The 10,388-nt window shown below is 45.0% G+C and overlaps 1 pseudogene; it reads left to right on the top strand.

Annotated features, from left to right (window-relative positions):
* Positions 1 to 499: 499 nt before the first annotated feature.
* Positions 500 to 3,326, top strand: LOC136768066 (GTPase IMAP family member 4-like; annotated as a pseudogene).
* The last annotated feature ends 7,062 nt before the right edge of the window (positions 3,327 to 10,388 follow it).

Below are 10,388 nucleotides of genomic sequence, written 5' to 3'. Positions count from 1 at the left end.
TTTGAAGAGCTTCATGGCAAAACGTGATGAAAGCCAATTCCACACATAATTCAAGTTCTAAGGATATACTCATGGAGCATCGCTTTTCACATAGTATACACAGTTTAATCTGAAATTACTGAATAACTGTCTTCATCCTCCTTCGTATAGATGCTGTAGCAGGAGCTCACTTCAGGTAAGTGGAAAAGTTCTCAGAATCGCTGTACCCGGGGCAGTACGATGTTCATCTTCTGTCTGGTTCCTCTGGTTGCAGGTGCCCTGCCGACTGCACAGAGAAACGCCTCCCACAGCAACACAGCCTCCAGGTTAGTAAGTCCCGTATGTAAATACTAATTTTCAATGTCTTTCCTCAAAGGGTTTAATGTCCAGGGAGGGGAGAGAGGGGAGGAACAACAGGAAATCAACCAGCATCTTACGCTTCTCTGCATTTCCACACTCCGTGGAAAACTAAACTGATAGTGCACTCACTGTAGCCTCTGGAGGAATCTGTCTTTCTGCTATGCACTCGTCCTTTCCTCCTGCCCTCCACGCCGTGTCGGTCCTGGTCCTGGTGATGGTGATGGTGATGGTGATGGTGATGGTCCTGGTCCTGGTCCTGGTGATGGTGATGGTCCTGGTCCTGGTGCCTCCCCTCCTCTCTGCCTGTAGTCCGCGAGTCGGTTCACCTGCTGTCCAGTTCCCATCTTAATTTTGGCACTGATCACCCTCCATAGTCCTGTGCGGTGACACTCCAGGCCTGCAGGGGCTGCACCGCACATTTCTCCGCAAACCACTGGAGAGGAGGAGAGACACGGCAGGAAGGAAGAGCTGAAAGAGAAAGAGAAATTGCAGCTGTGAGGGAGGATTGTGCACCTGTTCCTGCTGGGAGAGAGAGAGAGATGGAGAGAGAAGAAAATAGGCAGAAAAGAGAGAGAGTAACTTTTCATTTTGGAAGAAGGGTCCTTCAACAGCTGATCTGAAAGAGAGAGAGAGATGGCGAGTGGTGGTGGGGCCTCCTCTCCTGGTGGTGAGTTACTGCTCTGTGTCCCTCAGGAGAGACTGTCCCTCTGTCCTCCCGTCCCCAAGTTAAAGTGTCCGCTGCGCAGGAGCTCAGAGTCCCACTGAGAGAGTTATTAGAGGGACTGAGACACAGCTGATGGGCAAACTGTCTGACTGGAGTGACTGTAGGGAAAACATTAGCAACACTAGCAACACACTACACACTCACACACACACACACAACTTCATACAATCACACAACACCACACTGAGAGATGGATAGAGTGGGAATGGAAGATATAGGGAGATAGGGGGGATATGGAAACAGATGGAGAGAGAGAGGGAGATAGAGAGCTAGGGAGAGAGTGGGTGAGAGTTATTAGTGTAATGTCATGAGAGAGAGACAGATTAATTATTATTATTATGTTTGGCATTACTGTTTTTTGTGAAGGGGAGAGAAGTAAAGGTGGGACAAAGAGCTTGAGTGGGATAGATAGGGTGGATAGAGAGAGAAAATGGGGAGATGAAAGGAGGGAGAAGAGAGAATGGGAGAAAAAAATGTAGAGAATAATCAATGAGAAGGAGAAGAAAGGGAGAGAGTAGGAGAAGGAGGGACAGATACATATAGAGGTAGTGATGATAAAATCAATACAGTGGACATATGGACAGGTGATAAATTAAAGGAAAAAACAACATAAAGTGTCTCAGTAAGTAACTGTGTAATGATTTGCAGTGACCTTTCCCTCTAAGGGGACAAGTGGACACAGACCATGCCAGTAAAATGCCCCCCACAGCATAACAGAGCCTCCAGACCCCCTCACTATAGGGGTCCAGCAGTCAGACCTGCACCGTTCTCTTGGTGTCGCTGAACATGCACTCGCCCACATGTCGAGAAAATGGTGAATGGTGAGAAAAGATGACTCATCTGACCAGATCACTTTTTTCCACATCTCTGTAGCCCAGTGCCTATGGTTTTGCACCACAGAACTCTCATTTGCATTTGTCTATGTAATGAGGGGTTTATGCACTGCGACCCTACTATAATATCCTCTCTGTGTAGTTCTGGACAGACTGTTCTTGCCGACACAGTTTGATCACGTCCTGCATTGGCATTCTCAGGCACCTGGGAAAGAGTCGCTCTTCTGTTTTTCCTTACAGACCACAGTAATGCACAAGCAACACAGTCAGAGAATGTGTGCTGTTGCCCACAATTTCCAACCCTATTGACTGATGTCTTTCCCATAGATCTAAATGCAGATGTAACTTTAGTCACTGTTCCTATTGAAACACTAGACAGTTGAGCGTCTGTGTGACTGAAGCTCCTGCCATTCACTCGCCAATAATGCCCCCACCCTCAAAGTCACTTAGATCCTTTCCTCTTGCCATCTTGATCCAAAATCAAGCTCAGCATTTGTATACATGCCACAGAGCATGACAGGATGTTAATTGCTTAATTGTATCATGCAGTACAACTCTTTGGAGGCATCTGCATTCGTTATGTTCCTCCACTCTTTTTTCCTTTAATTTGTCACCCGTCTGTACATTGTGTTTCTATTTATGACAAATAAATAAATGATGAGGATAATAATAATGAAGTAAATATAAAGAGGAAGGGAGAGCAGGAGAGAGAGTTGAGAGAGGGAGGGCATGAGTGTGGGAGAGGGAGGGATGGAGGGAGTGGGAGTGAAGAGGGATATAAACTGTGCTGTTTCTCTCTGACAGGGGGGAGACAGACTGCTTCCCGTGAGACACAGCATCTCTCAGAGCTGAGGATTGTGCTGCTGGGGGGAAGAGAGCGGGCTGGGAAGAGTTCATCAGGAAACACCATCCTGGGCAGAGAGGCGTTTAAGACTGAGAGAGGGTCAGTGACTGTGCAGTGTGTGAAGAGCCAGGGTGAAGTGGCCGGGAGGCAGGTCACTGTGGTCGAAACACCAGGCTGGTGGAGTGATTCTGTACAGGAGATTCCAGACCAGGTTAAACAGGAGATTGTGCGCAGTGTGTCTCTGTGCCCCCCGGGACCCCACACTATCCTTCTGCTCATTCCTGTGTGGAGGGGCTCATTTACCACGAGACACGGGAGAGCATTGCAGTAACACCTGGAGCTCCTCAGTGAGACAGTCTGGAGACACACTATAGTGCTGTTCACTGGGGGGGACAAACTGGGAGACACAACCATTGAGCAGCACATTGAGAGACACAAGGAGCTCCAGCGGCTTATGGAGAAATGTGGGAACAGGTATCATGTTCTCAACAACAGCAACAGGGGCGACGGCACTCAGGTCACAGAGCTGCTGGACAAGATAGACGAGATGGTAGCAGGAAACCAGGAGAGATTCTTCCTGCCTTAAGTGTACCAGGAACTGATAGAACAGAGGGAAGAGGAGCTGAAACAGAGATTATGGGAGAGAGAAAGAGAGATGGATCAGATCAGAAAGGAGATGGATAAAGAGAGAGAGGAGATGAGAGAGAGGGAAGAGGAGAGAAAGAAGGAGATAGATGACATTAAAATGGACTATGGAGAGAGAGAGAAAGGGAAGAGGAGCTGAAAGAGAGGGATGAACAAAAAGAGAGGAAAATAGCAGAGCTGACACAGAGATTAGAGGAGACAGAGAGGGAGGTGGATCAGATCAGAAAGGAGTGTGAGGTGAAGGAGAGGGAAGAGGAGCTGATGGAGAAGATGAGAAAGACACTGAAGGAAGAGGAGCTGGAGAAAGAGACAGAGGAATCCTCACCGCCTTTCAATAGGATGAGCAGCATGGAACTACCTCCCTTCAGTGAGTCTGATTAATGCTGTATCACTGACTCTGATCTCACTGGCTCTCCTCTCAGTCTGTATCACTGACTCTGATCTCACTGGCTCTCCTCTCAGTCTGTATCACTGACTCTCTGATCTCACTGGCTCTCCTCTCAGTCTGTATCACTGACTCTGATCTCACTGGCTCTCCTCTCAGTCTGTATCACTGACTCTGATCTCACTGGCTCTCCTCTCAGTCTGTATCACTGACTCTCTGATCTCACTGGCTCTCCTCTCAGTCTGTATCACTGACTCTCTGATCTCACTGGCTCTTCTAATTTGATGCGTCATTATTGTGCTGTTTGTTGTCCTGATATTTCCTCCCAACTACAGACAGTATCCCAGTCTGGCTCATTGCCACTCTACTGCAGTGACACACTCAGCAGTGTGTCTGTGCCGTGTTGTCGTCTCAGCTCTGACTGTGTGTTGTGTGTTGTGTTGTGTTGCAGTGAGTGGAGGTGCCGCTCCAGAGAGAAGCCCAGGAGAGACTCCCAGTCCAGAAGCCCCAGCGCCTCCCAGTCCCCCTGAGCTGAGGCTGGTGCTGCTGGGGAGGACTGGGGCTGGGAAGAGCGCGGCAGGAAACACCATCCTGGGCCGAGAGGAGTTTCCCTCTGAAGCCAGCAGCTCTGCAGTGACACAGGAGAGCACCAAGAGAAGAGGACGCGTGGCTGGGAGACGGGTGGCTGTGGTGGACACACCAGACTGGTTCCACACGCCTCTCTCTCAGGGGGACGTGAGACAGGATGTGGAGCTCTGTATCAACCTGTCTGCCCCGGGACCCCACGCTTTCCTCCTGGTGACCCCGCTGGGCCGATCCACAGGGGAGGAGAGGAGGACGCAGGAGAGGGTGCGGGAGATTTTTGGGGAGGGGGCTGTGGGGCACACCATGCTCCTCTTAACCCACGCCGACCAGCTGAACGGCAAGAGTGTCCAGGATGTTGTGGAGACGGGCGGTGAGGAGCTCCGGTGGTTGGTGGAGAAGTGCGGGAACAGGTACCACGCTCTGGACAACAAGAACAGGGGCGACGGCACTCAGGTCACACAGCTCCTGGCCAAAATCCAGGAGGTGGTGGCAGGAAACAATGGCAGCTACTACAGCAGCCAGATGTACCAGGAGGCAGGGTCCCGGATCAGACAAGAGCAGATCCTGAGGGACAGAGAGGAGAGGAAACAGAGGGAAGAGGAAGGGCTGAGGGAGAAGCAGCAGAAGGAAGTGCACAACTGCCTCCGCAGGATGGAGGGGGAGCTCCAGCAGCGAGAGGAGAAGATCAGAGTGCTGGAGGAGCGGATAGCAGAGCTGGAGGAGAGGGATGAGGAGAGCACTGGAGGAGGAGCTGAGGAGAGAGCGAGAGCAGAGAGAGAGGCTGGAGAGATAGAGGGAGGCCCTGCAGGAGGTCAGGGAGTCGACAGCACAGTGCACTGCAGCTGGACAGGAGCACAGGAGCAGATGGGGCTGGAGGATGTTCTTCTGTTTGTACATTAAAGAGGAGCGTCAGTCGCTGTGCCAGCTGTTCCTCCTCAGCAGTGAAGTCACTGTGATGAGTCGTGTTGAGAAGTAAAGAAGCAGCTTCTGTAGAGGGTCAATGCTGTCTAACACAGACCTTTTTACACTGCTGTAAATATATATACATTTTTAAATAAATGCTCAAATAAATGCTATACCTCTGGAGAAGTACATATATTTTTTTGGTTTAAACAATTTGTTTTGCAGTATTGTATAGTCTCTAATTACTTTCTGAAATATATTCTACTGTACATTGTGTGATATTGTGAGTCCTGGTTTGTTCCGAAGTGTTTCTGATGTGAGAGGAGGGAGAACATCTTAAAAACTAGTATTTTCTCCAAAATTCTGCTGCAGTTTAAACAGAACCATCAGTGTTAGTCACACTGCCTCTGACAACAACAGCAAAAACAGCATTTTGAACAACATACATTTTTACACCAAACACACACAATAATATGGTATACCAAGCACACACACAGTACTTTGTATACCAAACACACACAGTACTATTGAATACCAGACACACACAGGTCTGTTTTATACAGAATGACAAACCCTTTGAAAGAGAGACAGGCTGTGTCTGTGCCACATGAAGTGGAGAAATAAACTCACTCTCTGCAGACTCATAAGGACTCAGTATATGGAGGGAGATCACTGTCAAAAAGATGAATATCCGTAAAAATAATTTGTACTTGCAGGTACAAATCACAAATTACATATTTGTGAGTTACAAATCGCATATTTGTGACTTACCACTCACATATATTTGTGAGTTGGATAGCACGTTAAATTACTGTCAAAAATATGCCACAAAGGTCACAGGCAGAGAATGTGGATTGTGGAACAATCAATGAGGATTTAACAGCGCATTCATTCAGCTACGGAAAGCAGATGTGATGTGAATACTAAAGCCAAATGCTGATGCTAAAGCTGTTTTTGTTTGCATTTTAATAAATCAATGCCAATCTCGTCAAAATGACAATTCTATATGCTAATTGTAAAACAACAGTACAATACTGTGTGTGTGCAGGGCATATGAACTGAACACTCCAGTCTTCTGAAATATTTATTATTATTTATTATTTTTATTTCTTGGCAGACGCCCTTATCCAGGGCGACTTACAACATAAGAAACTGGGAAGTTATTTGCCTTATGGGGGAAACGGGACTTGGTGCCGGTAATTCTTGAGGGGTGTTGGTTGGTAGGGGGAGTAGGAGCCACTATTGCTCGTGACAGCGCTGTGGGTCACAAAAACTCTATTCTACTTATGATTGACAGGCTTCTCTACATGACCCCTTAAAAATAACACTGCAATCAAGTCATAAAAACATAATTAAACATGAAAGGACAAACTAAAAACTAAAACTAATCACCATTTGTGACCAGGGGTTACATATATATATATAATTATAAACATACAAGTGGTGTTTTAAAGTCACACCGGCATTTACACACATAATGTTCACAATTCATGTTTCAGAGAAAGATTATAGTCTAGTCTATTTTATAATAGGCATTCAATTTGATTTAAAAACTAGCAAGGCAAATATATTTCAAGTTGTTCATTTACAATAAGGCCATTTAAAGGAATGTATGTGTCATGCCCCGCCATGACATTCCCTCGTTCTCCACCAGACGTCGCCCTGGCCACAGTTCAGTCGTGTTCTTTTCCCGTCTCTCCGCTGGTCATTCATCTGATCATTGCATTACCATCCCCAGCTCATCAGGTCATCACCACACCTGCCCTTCATTCCCCACTCATCAGCCTCTCGTATATTTACTCCTCTTTTCCCTGCTTCCAGTGCCACATCTTGTTTACACTCCAGTGACAATTGTGAGCCTTTTCCTAAGTATCTGCCTGTCTGCCTGTGTGTTTCAATATTGTGCCTGTTCACTCATTCATTGTTCTACCCTGGTTGTCTGGTCTCTTGACCTCAAATTCTGGATGTCCTATATTGCACTGTTGCCTGTTTCAGACCTGTCTATCTTCTTTATATTTCGCCCCACACTTGGGTCTTAGACTCTTGGCTTCGAAGGGCTTCTAGTAGGCATTACAGTATGTTCATGCAATTATAGTTCATGTCATTGTATGCATTTTAAAATCAGATTTTTTATTTCTTTTAGATTTTCATCTCGATTTGTCTTGGTAAATATGTTAGCATTGTCATTCAAATTGGTAATCAGTGTTGCATGTTTGATTAGAGACATGGAAATTGTAGAAACGTTTGAGCAGCCATCATTGTCTCAATTTATGCCTTTTAATTGTTCATTTCATTACACTAAACAAAATTGTAAATTGGAATATGTAAAATGTATTATCTTGAATTGCTATGTTTTAGTTAAATTGAATTTGTAATGATTGATGCCTTGTACTTACTGTATTTTTGCACTTATGTTGTAAGTCGCCCTGGATAAGGGCGTCTGCCGAGAAATAAACATAATAATAATTTATCTGATCTTAATCACTGACATAGAATTCTACAGACAACACCTTTTTAAATCGCAGAATTGAAGAAAAATGTCTGCATTTTACAGTAGGCAGCTATATTAGCAATACAGTGGCACAGTGCTCTTACAATAAGGGGTTCAGTAATAGTAAATAGATTGCTGTGGCAATAGGGGGCTGATATTAAACATATGAATATTGTCCAACTCTATATGCTGATCACACAACTCTAGGAAGTAGTTAGATAATGTAATTAATGAACTGTGACACAGTGACTGGTAGAATAATCCTGTCAGGATAGGGGCTGTAGTAACAGTACAGTCAAATAGTCCTGTCAGAATAGTTTCCATAATATCTGTTCTACAGTCCTGTCCTGTCAGAATAGTTTCTATTGTAACACAACAATAGCACAGTTCAGTCCCAGAGCAGCAGGGCTGACATCTTGTGTAGCACTCTGTCCAACAGTGCCATCTGAAAACACAAGTCAAGGGAGCAGCTGAATAATCCCAGTAATTAACTATGACAGTGACTGTTCCACTGGACTACACAACTGAGCAATCCAACACAAGGGTGCAATCTGCTCACACACCAGTGACTGACTGATTACAATAGAGAAGAGACAACAATCATTTTCACAAACAGTGAAGAAAATAATCAGCATCTGTTACAAAGGGTAAATCATGTAAATCATCAGTCCTGAGATCAAGGCACGTAAATGCTTCATTACAGGATACACCACTGAAAACAGACTCTTACTGATTGAATGGGGGGTGATGTCGCTTTTCCTCCAAACATTTACTACCATCACACTCCTGTTTAGTAGTATCAGTTTCTGCTGAACTTGCATGGGGGAGAAGAGATGGTACAAAAGAACCAACATGCTTTTGCAGTACTCTTAATCATAATCCCAAACAGTGTAGGTCATGAAGTCTACACGAAGTCAACGCTCAATTGAACTCAGAGAACTTAGAGTTGCATCTACTGGAGTGAGGTTGTTAGTGGAGTTCCACAGGGATCAGTACTAGGGCCTTTGCTTTTTCTAATCTATATTAATGATATGGACTCTGGGATAGTTAGCAAACTTGTCAAATTTGATACTAAAATAGGTGGCTCAGCAGATACAATCTCAGCAGCACAGGCTATTCAAAGGGACTTAGATAATATTCAATTGTGGGCCAACAGCTGGCAGATGAAATTCAATGTGGACAAGTGCAAGGTAATACATGCAGGTAATAAAAATGTCCACTATAATTACACTATGGGAGGAATAGAACTAGATGAAGTAACGCATGAGAAAGACCTAGGAGTCTATGTGGAATCCTCACTTTCTCCATCCAAACAATGTGGGGAAGCAATAAAAAAGGCAAACACGATGCTAGGGTATATTGTCAAAAGTGTAGAATTGAGAACAAGGGCAGTGATGTTCAGACTGTACAATGCACTAGTTAGAGCTCATCTGGATACTGTGGACAGTTCTGGGCTCCACACTTCTAGAAAGATATCGCTGCTCTAGAGGCAGTTCAGAGGAGAGCAACCAGACTTATTCCAGCTCTGAAGGGAAAGTCCTACTGAGAGACTGAGGACCTGAACCTTTTCACCCTGGAACAGAGGAGACTACGTGAGGACTTGATCCAAGTCTTCAAAATCATGAAAGGCATCGACCACATCAAACCAGAGGAGTTTTTCCAGATCAGCAGGGACACACGCACCCGGGGACACAAATGGAAATTGGGCTTCAAGGCATTCAAGACAGAAAACAGGAGACACTTCTTCACACAGAGAGGCGTCACAATCTGAACAGACCATACCCAAGACATACAAAAATCTTGATTTTGCATCAGACCCACTACTGGGACTGGGGATCCTCTGTATCTGGGTCAGCAGTTTCTCTAGATTATTTATTTTCTTAATAAAAGCCTTATGGAATTCCTGTCATCCTATGGGTTCATGGTCAAAAAGTCAGAGTTTTGTAAAGAAATCCATTACATTTTTAAATTATATGTTGTGCCTCATCATATGTTTAAATTATTCTTGCTTCTTATTTTCACATAAATCAGACGCCTCGCCCTACAGAGTCACACTGTTGCTCTGAGCTGCTGTCCCTTCTGTCCAGCGATCGACTGTCTCCACACTGGGTGAGTCTTTCTTTTCACCCACCTCGGCTGGGATTTTATTGTACTTTACTATTGTACTATATATATAACATGAAAATTAAATACCTGACATGAGTCCCTTCGGAGTCGAAAAACTTAGCTCGAAATGTGCATGACTCAAACATATTTTTGCTTCACAACCACATCACTATGGGACACATCCAGTGAGAAATCGCACATCCATAGACGTTATGCAGGAAAACTAGACGCGGTTTCTGGTTCTGGGAATTGAAACGGGTGAAGATGCACAACTGTTAGAAACATGCGTCTTCACTTTTCTGTGTTGGACTCTGAAGGTTCTGCAGGTTCTGTTTGGAACCTCGGCTTCTTCGTGACTTTCTTTGCATTGAAGGCTTCGTTTCAGAACCGCGAGGTCCGCCGTCACAAGGGATCATTAAAGAACCAGTTCATCATGATCGCCGTTGATTTAAGATACATTTATGGTTCTTTAATGATTCTTGTTTGCAGGGAACCTTGGTGAAAGGTTCTAATAAGGCCCTTTAAGGGTTCCT

Source organism: Amia ocellicauda, chromosome 14 (assembly GCF_036373705.1).
Source record: "Amia ocellicauda isolate fAmiCal2 chromosome 14, fAmiCal2.hap1, whole genome shotgun sequence".
Taxonomy (NCBI): Eukaryota; Metazoa; Chordata; class Actinopteri; order Amiiformes; family Amiidae; genus Amia; species Amia ocellicauda.
The sequence above is the reverse complement of the archived record's forward strand: the minus strand, read 5'-3'. Positions and strand labels throughout refer to the sequence as shown.